Here is a 12,332-nt window from a genome sequence, read left to right as displayed (position 1 = left end):
AAATTCGTCTGTTGGGAAGCGGAAAAAATAAGCAGCTCTTTGTGTAGGCAGATTTTAAAAATGTGGTTCTTATAATGGAAAATGAATGAAGTCATTTTCTGCATTAAAAGTGTTGACTCAGAGAGCCAGGCGCTTTAATGGGACTCCAAATGGGAGGCGTGCAGTCTGGAGGTGAGCAGCTGTACCTGTCTGCTGTACGAGGGCCCGTAGCTCCGCTGGTGCCTCACTTAGACAGGCATCCTGTCAATTTCATGCTTTATTTAGGGACTTTACACATACTTTGTTTGCCGTGCCAGACATCATTCCCTCCGCTGATAAGACGGAATGGGAAATATCTGACAGCAGCTCAGATCTCTGTAATATCTTTGTGAAATAGATTCAGGGATGGTAAAACAGGAGGTCCAGCTGTGACCACCTGAAGATTAGACATATGCTAGTTTTTTTTTTTTTTTTTTTTTACTTGACCACAACATCATTTGAAAGAAGCAAAGGAATAGCTGCTACTCGTCGATGTGGATGAACATGAGACGCATACAGATGTGGTCAGTCTGGTCATAAAACATGACTTAATTTAGGGGTATTTATTTGATGAATAATTAATGTGTATGATTGTAAGAATGTATTTTGTGTGCAGCATGCATCTTGCATACATATTATAATTGACGCAAAAGAATATTTATCAGTGCTTCATAATCCGTAAAAGCATCCTAACATTAATGAATTGGATCAACAGAAGGAGAGAGGAGGGGTTGTAAAGAATCAGAGTATTTATTCAGTATAAGTAACTCTAGTTAAACATGTATTTTTTAAAATGTTTACTATTTACGACAAATTAAGGGATTTCACCTTCCCCGAGGCAGAATGTATGATGCAGTCCCTGTTAAACTCAATTTAAAGAGCTTGATAAAGCTGTATGATTAAAACAGCCTCCTCTGGGCTCGTTCAACTCTTGACAGGTAATTGGAAATTTTAATGTATGAATCAAACTCCTTGTCCAAATGAAATAACCCCAGGCCAAATATTGACCAGTGTCCTTCCCTACTAAGATGTGGAAAGCATCCTCAATTTAAGATCAAAGGCTTTTTTCCTCACTGTACACTGCCTCGCCAAAGCTCTCCTATAAATAAATGGAGCTGGGACCAAGCAGGCGAGATCCAAGAGGCATAAATTGTGGGCAGCATTTCAAGAATTTCTCTTTATTTTTTTTACACCCAGTAAACCTCAGGGGTCCGCCGTTAGCAGGGGGGAAAAAAGTGGTCAGGCAATTGCTCAATTGTCAAGATAAAACAGTGATAAAACATTGATCAGTGATGAAACACTGAATTAAGTACAAAAACTCAATAAGACATACACAGAAAAAGAGAAATCAAAGCTGACATCTCTGCGGCTGAAGCAGAGTTCAAGTGTACAAAACAGAAGCTAAAACAGACTTGGAATATACTCGACCTGATGGGTTAAAGGCTGCGTTCAGGACCGCCAGTTCGACTTGAACGAGACACCAGCTCAGCGGCTGCTAAACACAATTTGACACTCCCAATTAATTCCAACATTGATCACAAAGTGCATTTGATATCGATCACATGCTACACGTTTGTGTCTGTATCTGTCAGGTGGAAGGTGCTTACAAACTGGACAGACGTCATTTCTACCTAATGCACTTACAGGGTTTTGCATTTTACTGATACAGTATGGATTTAATCACATCATCAAAATGTTTCTATGCAAGCGAGCATAAATCAGATCGGCACCCCAAATGTCAAACTCGCATTGTTTAAGACATTATTTAAACCAGCTGTAAACAGCAGAATTTGCTGGATCATAGAAAAGACACTGAACACTGTCAACAGATGTTTCTCCGGCACAGATGCCTGTTGTGATGTAAAGTAGCTGAGTAATATCAAAACGATTATTCTTATATTATTCATCAAATCAAAGGAGATTGTAAAAACTACTACTTGCTCTTGCATTGTGGCGTGATAGATACATGACACATCCACAGACCGCAGAGAGCAATCATACTGTTGCTGGCAGAGTGATGTGCCACTAAAAGAAAAAAAGACTACAGACTCGTCTTAAAAAAAAGGCATTTGCAAGTGTTTTACGAGGCAGGAAATGCATCTATTCAGTTTGATAGGAAACACTGAACGGAAACAAAGTTATTTTTGCTTGTAAAGATAGAGCTGTTGGCTGCCGAGGTTTCATCCACAATTTGAGGGTTAGAAAATTACGTAATTATTTCAGGAACATAAGGCACTTAAAGATTATTTACATCCCTTTTGAACTAGGAACTCTGCCAGAATCTGCCAGTCTTCAGTTGCACATATACGACAGAGATGCAGTGTGTTAGAAGCGCATTAATCAAATATTTGCACACATTTTAAGCAAATTGTTGTATACAGGACAGTAGTGAGTCTGTAAAGTATGCATGCAAATACGACATTGTGATATTTCAGTGTTGTAATGTTGCCGTTTTCTATGTGGATGTGAACAACCCCGCTGCTGAGATGGTTACCAGATGTAACTTAGAATAACACTAGTCCCTCGGAACTGAGATGTTTTACTGTTGTCATAACATGGTTTCTAAAAATACTTATTGCTGATATTTATGACACTTTCCCACTTTAGTTGTAGCTGAATCTCCACATTACCTGAAGTAGCCCCACTTGGAACTCAGTGTCCTCTTTGCTTTCAGAAAAATCATGTACACGAGACGTTCCTCCAGAAAAAATGCTGGTGCTGTTTTGGGCTCCAATAATCCCTGTTTCTAAAAGTAGGATCAACTAGTCTCATATATTTGCATGGTTGAACTTAACTTCCTGACACACTAAACCCAACATACATGACTTAATAAGCATGAAGGCTACGTTCACACTGCAAAGCTCGATTTGGATCTATTGCTCAGATCTGATTTTTGCTGTTTGTCTGCTAACGTTATTTTTTACACGTGGCGAGTATCCGATTTATAATCACCTGAAAGTAGCAAAGAAGATCAGATTCAGTTTGATTTGTGCTGTTAACACCGTAATGAAAGAATCTAATCTGAGTCACGAGCAAAAAAAATGTTAGATTTGTGCCGCTCGCGCATAGCGAAAGTGTTTGTTTGCAGTTTGTGTGAATCAGCCCTTCAACTGCTGAAGCACTTTTTATTGTTATCAACTGGACACGATAATAAATAATATTAAATAACAAATATGCTGTTATACAGAGATAACAACACTGGCAGGTTCTTCTACAAAACTCAAGTGGCTTTAGACTGATGTCAGTATGTGAATGTAGGTATCAGTTGCACTTGGCGTGAGTCGGGGTGGGGAGTTGACATGTCAGTCAGCCAGCTTCAGTTCATTTTCAGACACACAGCTGCCTGTGAACCTGCTGCTGGTAGATGATTGTATGTACAGCCCACTGGCTGCTACTGCCATATGACATGAAACCAATTCTTCAATTAAAAATATAAATATAATAACAATTAAAGTTTTTTTTTTAGACGTGATATTCCTTTTGGAAAGCTGGGGAAAAAAAAAAAAGCTGTGCACAGTCAGTGAAAACGGTCTGCGTTAGCCAAAAGAAAACTTGAAAGTAACATCCACTATGAAACGACGTCATACGCTGCTCTGCTCATCCTGGATGGCAGCTGGTCCAAGAATCAAAGCATAAAAAATAAAGCACACACCAGCTGTACAGAGCTCGACTTAAATGATCAGATCGCAGAGCGAGCAGTTGTCAGACTACAAAAAGGAAACTCAAATTGAGAGAATCTTTGAATTAAAATAGGGCTACAATAGGACCTCAGCTTGGGTCTATCAGACATTAAAGAAAGCGGCATTCCCTAGATAGTTCCGATGAAATTGGCGGAAAAGTTTTCAGATTGCTTCAAAGGAAGAAAAATCTAAAGATTGGTTGAAAGTAAGATCCTTGCCTCATGCTGTGGAGGTAGTGGAAGTAGTAGACCTCTACTTTCATCTGAGTAGAGGTTACAAAATACTTTATGATTACCTGAGGAGATCAAGCCTACAGTAGGGTAACAGTATTTGTATTTTTTTTTGGTTTTTTTGTTATTCAAGACCCATAACGCAGCTGTAAATACGGCGAGAAACGGAGAAAGCAGGAGCTGACGAGGCATAAGGGCCATTACTGTACATTATTCTTGTTTTTATGCAACCGTCTAATTAGCATTAGCTTGCTGATAAATGGGCTATTGTATTATTCAGCTCGCAGCGCCCTGGGGAACAGTCCCGAGATGTGCCGCATTTTAACCAGGTGTCTAGTTTGGAGGACCTGGCGTGATTAAGGGATTTCGAAGTCACATTCAAAGAAATATCCTGTTTGATCACAGCCTGGCGGTACATTGAACTGTTGTTTACTTGTGTTAGATCACCCTAGGCTAAGACTGGATATGGTGAAAGATCCTTGTGTTTACTGCGCATAATAAAAATGCAAATGTTCCAGAGATAATGGTTTTTAGCAATAAGTGCAAGTTAAGCTTATGCACTGTAGTTTTTGTGCGGTATCGTTTCTGCCGGCAGTGGCAGCAAATATAGAGGAAGAAATATGAAGAGGTTTATGAATGACAGTGCACTCTATTGTGTTCTGGGTGTATGCATGAATAAGAAGCTTGTCTGAGGGAAAAATGTAATTAAAATAAGAAAATGTAGCGAGTATATGTGCTTTATGCATGTGAATAAGCTGTAGAAGTGACCATGAAAAGCAGGGATACACCCCTCGTACATTCATATTGTACTTTCGATTGTTATCCAGTCTGGTATCAGTCCTTTTCATTACACGCACATGAATGCACAGTTGAACACACAGAAACGCTGTATTCATACAAAGACTGAGATTTGGGAGCCGCGTACGAAGGGAAGAAGGCGGAGGTGGAGGGACTTCAACCAGGAGCTTCTCTCCGTCTTCCTGTGCGACTCGCTGCCTCCGCTGCCGTGCCCTCAGTGCCTCCCCTGGCATAAATGACCATTATGGCTCCATTAGGGCTGCTACTAGGAGGTCATTATGCTACACTGAAAAACCAGGGATGAAGATGTTAGTGGGGTCCCATCAGGGGAGAGACACAGGCTGAGTGAGTGAAAGGCATAACACTCAGTCATCCAGCTATTTCAGATGTCAAGACAGGCAAACAGCAACTCAGGTCCAGTGAGTCAGCTTCTCAAGGAGGAAAAGAACAGAGGCAAGGGATAATTAAGGAGGAGAAAGGGCAGGGGTAAGAGCAGTAAGGGTGCAATGAGGACAGAGGGATGTCTGATTTTAGGTTACCTCAACACCGGAGAGATAAACCCTGCAGGCTTTTTCGTAGAAAGTCTGTGTTTCTTTCTCACAACACATTATAATAACCAGTGTTTGAGCATGTTTGTGGTGTTGGGATTGGCTTTGTTGTAGTCGACAGTTTGGTTTTCCATCTGTTTTACTCATCTCGTTGCCATATCCTTCTCGTGTCACACGCTTCGTCTTTGTCAGGCCTCGTTCCCCAAGGAGATATGACGTGTGGGATAGCATTGCAGTAGCCTCCATCCCTCTGTATCTCCATCTCCACCAACCTGCCACGCCTGAGACAGAACAGCACACTCCATCATACCTAACTGACAGAAAATGACATATCAAAAGCCTTAAATCGGCACGCAGAAGATTTCTGTTTCTGTGTGTAGGTAAACAGGACTCAGCCCTACAAGGGGTTCCGGATCCAATAGCTTTTCTTGCTGCTCAATATGAGAATTTTGCAGAGTGGCCTGGTCGGCTCTGAAACCCTCCCACATGTGGAACAGAAAGAGTTTGGCGACCCACCCGCAAGTCCTCCTTGAGCCTCTTGTGGTTTAGGAGATGCTCATACTTTGTATTTATGCTTGATTCAAAGACAAAACAAGTTGTACGGTCAAGCAACACGTTTCGGTCCATTTCTTCTTCTTCAAAAAGGAATCAAGGTCTGTGTCTGACACTAATGTTGCTCTATACGACTGTAAATAACAGTAAGAAGGAGGCTACCGACCTGTTGACCTTCCTCTTCCTGTAGAGAAGAATGCAGAGGTACAGGGAGCGGCTGCCCTCTCAGCAGGTGGCACGTAGAGAAAGGGAACCGCTGACCTGTACAATTGGTATGATAGCGGCTGCTCCCGAGGGATGAGTGCCCCTATAAACTAGAGCAAAGCCAACCAAGCACATGATAAATGCACCAGAGGTCACACTGGGCCTGAAATACCAGCTAACCACCCAGGGTTTAGCGAGTGTATGCTGCGGGGAGATGGAAATGTGTTGAGATGGACGCTACAGAGCTGTGAGCTGTGGACAGAGGAGCGGAGGTGGCTGCTTGGTGATGTAGTTGCATCCCGTGGGCGGATTTCAGTAGCTTCGGTATTTCTTTTGTGACCATTGCATTCAAAGCTTGATTTTGGAGCGACTTGTCCAGAAAAATGTTGATGCAGTTTTATAATTTGTATGTCTTTTTTTGTAGAAAATGGTTTTAAAATTGCAAGTTGAGCAAAACAGTTGTAATATAGAATACAGAGGCTGCATCTTCTGTAAAAAACAAGTGCTTTTAACATGTAAATGCTTTTTGAATAATATGAATTCAACATGTACTGTGTGCACAAAATCAAAGTTCTCTTACAACTAAGGGATGTAAAAAAAAAAACTAGTGTAATTCAACACTTACAGAATGATCCGACTGACACAGAGACGTGTGGAATTCTCTTGATAAGACCACATTTCCCATAAACCCACTTCACATTTTTCAGTATGTGGTTTGTTTTGATGATGAGAGGAGAGGTTGAAGAGCCAATGCGACTGTAAATGAGGAGTTCTTCTTGTTGGAAAAGCAGTTTTATTTTGAAAGGTTTACTTTGTGCCTTCTGTTCAGTACATTTACTGTGGCGAAATCACTTGAATTTAATACAATTGCGAGCTCCTGCAAATACTGTGTTGATTGGTTGAATTTGTATTAATTATTGCGACTGTGAGATTGTGATTTCCTGGAGGGACTGGGATTTGATTGCCCTTTGGTCTCTTTGATTTTGGCTGATCAAAAACACCATTTCTTTTCAATATATACGGTTTTTTTTTTTATTCTTATTATTATTCTGTACAAGAGGACAACTTGATCGAAAGTCACTTTCATAGTACTCTTGATTAATCAGTTTATTTGTGCTGCACCTATCATAAAGGTTAGTGCAATTGTTTTACAGGTGATAGACAAGCCGATAATAAGTTTAAACAGTAGAACAACACTAATGCACTAAAGAAAAAGCATTGAAAAGTAATAGCCTCTTGTTGATGTGGTGAAGACACTGTTGACTAAAAGTTAAACTTGTATTGCAGTAATTAAAAGTGTGGAAGATGCTCTCCAAACTTTTGTCCAGTGGAACTCTCTTGTTGTTGGCTATGGTTAATTAATTTTTGCGTGGATGATCATGTAGTTTGGGACACCATATGCAGTCATTATCAGCAGATGTAAGGTCTTTTAAGAATCCACACATCTTACATTTGCCATTTGAGTACATTGTCTTGGCTACAGTAGCAGAGCAGGTGGAAAGAATCACTGGCCTGGAGCTTACTTGTGTCATGGGTGCATGCAACATTGTCCTCCGTAAGACAGATCCCACTGTTTGTGTTTTTACGGCACTCGTGAGACGTCGGCGTGCACAGCAGCGCTGCGCAGTAGAACAGGTTTCTGTTGAACGAGAGTCGCACAGCAGATTGTTTCTTAGATCTTGTGACCATTTCTCTACAAGCTGGGTGAGCTGTGACCCCAGCAAGTGGTCCCACAGGCCAGAGTGAGTGCTGCAGGGCTGGAAGCAGATGGCCCTCCTGATGCCACACTGACTCACAGATTGGCTTTAATTGCCAAGGCTGATCATTAGCCCAATGGGTCTGCGGAGGCCGGGGCACTCCATGAGTCGCAGGCCTTAAAATAGGGCCTGACGATAAGCGTTGTGATCTCATAGACTCAAACGGACATGCGCGACGCATCTTTGCGCTCACAGACTTGGACACTCAGACACACACAAGGCATAAAACTGACACAATCAAAGAGTCTTTAGGGCTGCATATGAAGGCGAAAGGAGGTGGAGGAACTACCGGGGGCCACTCTGCGCTTTCCTGTCTGACTCACTGTCTCCAGAGCAATGCTGACTGCACACACACACACACACACACACACACACACACACACACACACACACACAGACAGACACTACCATCACACATGCAGACTCTCTGAGCTTCCCAGGCCATGACAGCAATGAGTGTGTTGCTGTGATGTCAGTGGACAGCTCTGTATGTCACGTCCTGTCTACATCTGTGTGTGCAGGGATAAATCTGAGCTGCTCCCAGATCAGCTCTGTTCTACATTAACCACTCTGTTGTATGTAATGGTGCTTTGTGGTCAGAGACACTTTCAACAGGTGTAGTTGCACTTCATCAACATGTCCTTCAGCCCTTTACAGGATGGAACTGTTTGTTGTTGTTTTGTGGTTTTCCTCATCTGTGTAGATGAATTGCATACTGATACAGTCAGATCCCAGCTCACATTCACATGCACGTGTGTCCTTGGGTGTGCGAGCACCTGTCTCTGCGAAACCAGCTGCTGCACTCTAACACGGGCGATGCTGAAAGGCCGGCTATTTTTCTGAAAGTGGAAGAGAAAGGCTCACCTCATTTGCCCAGGTCTTAACTCACCCTAGGACAGCAGACACTTCCTCACACACTGAGGCAGGCAAACAGTTTGCAATGGAGACCCACAGTCTAGGTTCCTGTGGCGGGGAAGATGAGCTGCAGTAAGAGGCAGAGTGGCAACGCTAGAGCTCATTATGTCCCGGCTGTTGAGCTGCTGATCTAGAAATGAAACTCGAGCTGCCCTGCCTCGTACGTGGCTGCCACCTTCGGACACTGCTTGAGACCAGCAGCAGAACAGAAAAAGGGAGCGCAGACATGGGAGTAAGCAGAAGATTACAATATGTGTGTCTGTGAGACCACGCTCTGTGGCTGCTGCCTGTTGTTTTGATGCCACCCACTGTTTAAGAGCTCCAAGCCCACTGAGTCGGGTACTTGCTAGGACTCTACCCAGCTGCCCCCTCCTTCCCCTCCATCCCTCCAGCCCTCCCTCCCGCTGACTGTGCTAATAGCTCTCCAGTTGCTCAGCTCTATTTTTTTCCTCGTGGATGGACGTATGCATACATACACATATTGTATACTCAGAGTCGTAGCCCTCTGCAATCTTCCACACGATGTGGAAACATTGTTTGCAGCTCTACTGATCAAGTGGAAGCCAATGTTGCAGTGCTATTTTTGGGTCATGCCACATTTTACCCTACTTGCCCCTGGTATCTGGAGCATTGCTAGATTGTGTAACTACAGTGCATGGAGCTGGCTAAGAGATGATGAAATCTCGAAGTGCTTGGTTTCAAATAATGTCGATGAAATATTACCTACAAAGCTGCTGCCTCTGTTAATTGTTAGTAATATTACAAACATTAATACATTTTATTCTCGCTGTAAATCAATCATCCCTGCAGATCAAGTTAGGATCAGTGTGTTTTTAGGAAGCACACTGATCACACACATTTAACTTGAATGGTAAATGACACTCAATGCACTCACTTTCATTTGAGAAAACCTGAAATTACCCCCCTTTATCATCCAGCCGTTCCGTCCGCAGCCACCCCCAGAACTGGGAGATGGGCATTAAAATGCATAAAAAATTAATGCTGTTTACTTGGACACTAATGAGAGGAGGCTTAAGTAGTCAAGTTTAATTAGTATGATTGGCTCCATGGGGACCACACGGGTAGGGCCATAACAACTGATTCACTCTGAGCTCACAGGACCTTTTCATACTCTCTGAGTGTCAGAGCTGATGTCAGAGGAGATTGGACTGCAGAGACATGTTGCCTTTCCTGATCCCAGGTTGGAAAGGAGCACTGCAGTTAAATGCACTGAAGCAGACCATTACATAAGCACCACTGCAAGGTCAGACATCTGTGTCCTTCCTGTCTGTCTCCCTCTATTTAAGTCACCATCATAAACTGCCTCAGTATTAAGGTTGTGAACCAAGACCCAGTCCCATTCCCAAAACCAGTGTCACAATTTCCACAACCAAAAGGATTTAAATGTTTCTGCCATATCTATTCTGGCAGATTTCTCTTTTCTTTTTCTTTTTAATGCATTTATCTTCTCTTCTATGCCTTATTGTTTCACTCTCTACCCCTCCATCTTTAACTGGAAGTGACTGGGAGTCATATTGAAGATTGTGTGGAAGCAGGATGTGTTTATATCTGTTCTGCCGCACAGGAGCAGTTTCCTTTATACTGAAGTGCACGGGAAGGAGTACAAAGAAGAGGTCGAAAGTGGGGCTACACTTCAATAAAGAGCCTAGTTTGTCCTCTTTGATGCTATGCTGCAGCGCACTTCAGCTACAAAGAAACTGCGCTCTTGTCACCGAGAACTAAAGGAAAAGACACCGAGCTCGCAGCATCACAGTCACTCACGTACACGGCGCACATCAATATGTGTTTTTATCACATCTTGTGTCTGAGTGCCAAAGTCATGTGTAAAGCTAATACGCTTGTACATGTGCAGTATGCATTCTGGTAAGGCAATCTGCAATTCATAATGCCAGTTTTGACAGACAGCACAGTTAGTATGGAGCCCGCTCTTCAGCTGAAGGGTTTGGGTTGAGCCCCCTTGTCAGCAAGAATCCACCCTACTGAAGTGTCCTTTAGCAAATCACTTAGCCCCTGCTAGCCTCCAGTGAGGCCGGTCTGTAGCTGAACCTCACCTCACCTCTGACCTTCTTGTGAAGAGGGGTACAATTTACCCCCACAGGGATCACGTTATATGTTTACCATCTGGTAGATTTAGATGATACACTCCTCTCCTGAGCACGTGGAAGCCTTATTTTTTATGGGCTGTGATTTCAGACGACACTGTGTTCTGAATTCCTTCTGGTTCCAGTGGCTAAGATGATGTGATTTGACGTGTCAAACTAAATTTAGTACACCGTTCTGACTTGTAAAGGGACAGAGCAGTGCCGCTACATGCAGGAGGGTGGATTTCTCCTCTGTGTGCTTCTCAAAGGTTACCCAGCTGAAATGCTACCAAATATATCTCCTTCCTGGCTTCATCATTTTGTTCAAAGGTAGAAGATACGTGTGCAATCACTACCATAAAGCCGGGCTTTGCTGAGCGTCTGGGCTCACTCCACTTCAGTGATTGACTTTTTCTCTCCCCAATGAGAAGCTGCAAGGTCTTAATGGCAAAAGGATCAGTGTGCCAAATGGTTTCATTACATACAGAAAGCGTTACCCTCGGTTTAAAGGGGGAAAAAAGAGCCACAGTTTAGGCAAACGGACCCACTGAATCAAACAAAAACACGCACACAGACACACACATCTGCACATACAGCAGTTAGTCATGTATGATCATATCACTGAGCAACACAGAATTTACTATTCTTATCATACTATAAAGAGGATTGAGATCTTGGTGTTGTTATAGAGCATATATGTTGGCGCCATATGGTATAAGACTACCAACAGTATTGGCACATACTCTCAGAGTGGCTCGACCATGTTATGAAGACATGCAGTGATGTCATGTGGTGGTTGTATAACCACTTAGGAAGCACGTTTACATACATTAATCAAGTTTTAATGTACAGACAAAGTGCTTTATTACTGACAGACTCAATGTTACTACGTGTCTTTACCTACCAAACACCTCTCTAATTCACAGGATGCTATGCTAACACTATGCATGCTATGCTCAAAAACCAACTAGTACAGCAACAACAAGGTGAGATTTATTTCAATCGATTTAATTTGATAAAGACAATAATGTAATTGTGCATTTTTCAACCTTTTTTCCTGGATTATTCAAGTGGTATTGTCTTATTTCAGTCACATGAGGTTCCTGCAAATGCTTCACAATAAAAGCATTGTAGCATTGTTGGGCTTCTGTCTACTGAAACACTAAAGTGCTTTTAATTTGAAATGGATACAAGAAGTGTCAACTTTGTGTTAATGTAGTAACTGAGACAGGGCAAACAGTATCAAGTAGGATCAAAATGAGGCTTTGTGTTGATATCATGAATCAATTAATACATCTTAAATGTCAATATACCAATTTGGACCACTCCCTTTGTTTTTATTGGCTCTTTTACGTGACATACGTTAAGATGATTGGCTCTTAAACCACTTGAAAATATATATATTTCAACCAGATCAATAGAAATATGAACATTTTATTTTTGTTCACTTGAAGAAAAAAACTGTTTTTACTGTAGTTGTAGCTGTGGTGGCCTCAACTGTTTCTTCATCGCTAAAAATAAACATTTT

General features: G+C 42.2%; 1 protein-coding gene across 12 annotated transcripts in view; it reads left to right on the top strand.

Moving 5' to 3' along the window:
* The window catches only part of msi2b (musashi RNA-binding protein 2b), a 242,859-nt gene that overhangs the window by 199,728 nt on the left and 30,799 nt on the right, over nt 1–12,332 (top strand). The window lies entirely within an intron of this gene.

Source organism: Embiotoca jacksoni, unplaced genomic scaffold (genome assembly GCF_022577435.1).
Source record: "Embiotoca jacksoni isolate LCO1_2020_lvr unplaced genomic scaffold, fEmbJac1.0.p SCAF_13, whole genome shotgun sequence".
Lineage (NCBI taxonomy): Eukaryota > Metazoa > Chordata > Actinopteri > Embiotocidae > Embiotoca > Embiotoca jacksoni.
Note: the sequence above shows the minus strand (reverse complement) of the source record. Positions and strands in the feature narration are given on the sequence as shown.